Source organism: Priapulus caudatus, unplaced genomic scaffold (assembly GCF_000485595.1).
Source record: "Priapulus caudatus unplaced genomic scaffold, Priapulus_caudatus-5.0.1 Scaffold72, whole genome shotgun sequence".
Lineage (NCBI taxonomy): Eukaryota > Metazoa > Priapulida > Priapulimorpha > Priapulimorphida > Priapulidae > Priapulus > Priapulus caudatus.
The window spans coordinates 638627-639392 of record NW_014577133.1 but is presented as its reverse complement, the minus strand read 5'-3'; positions in this window follow the sequence as shown (position 1 = coordinate 639392).

The following is a 766-nucleotide window of genomic DNA, read 5'->3' as shown; positions in this document are numbered from 1 at the left end:
AGGGGGAGTCGGTGCGTAGGGTAAGGTATGGTTGGTATAGCGAGTAAGAGAAGGTTAAGAGACACTGCATGGAGGTGAGGGTAATCGAAGGGGCGTGGAGACAGGGAGGGGCGCGAGGCGGGGGGCATAAGATCGTAATTCCTGTTTTCGTTTGCAGCTTACAGCGTGTGTAAAACAGACGACTTTTGTATGAGAAAAAAACAGTAACGCCAAGATGCACTTAGGCCCGTTTTTTCTCCTGCGGGAGTTCTTTCTCATTTCAATAGACGCGAAGACATTTTTTCGTATTCAAATATAAAGAACCAGAAAAACCAGTTTGGCGCGAACTCCCTTTCACATGTATAACGCCCGATAATTTAATATAATTGCTAATTATTCTTACATTATAGTTACAACGTTTTATCCCACCTTTGAACGACAGCATAAAAGGTAAATGCTGATATCACACGCTCGCCGAATAATAAGATTCTATAATCACTGGCGCGGGGAAGTTGCGCTAGCGATGGTGCGCGCTGCGCCGCGTAACACGACACCCAGGTGTTGCCGGCCACCGTGCGTAGTTTTTATCTCATGGACAAAAAACCCACTGTGCGGTGAGTTCTCGTGCGGTGAGTTCACCCCTCCCCCTTCCCTCTTCCCTCCGGCACTACGATCACCTCTCCAATTACGTATTCACGTCTTCGTGTGGGACAGGTTTGAATGCGGCTTACTTCATCGAGTAGTGTGACCTCGTCGCAAGCGGGAGAGGCGATGGCGCCGGCACCGT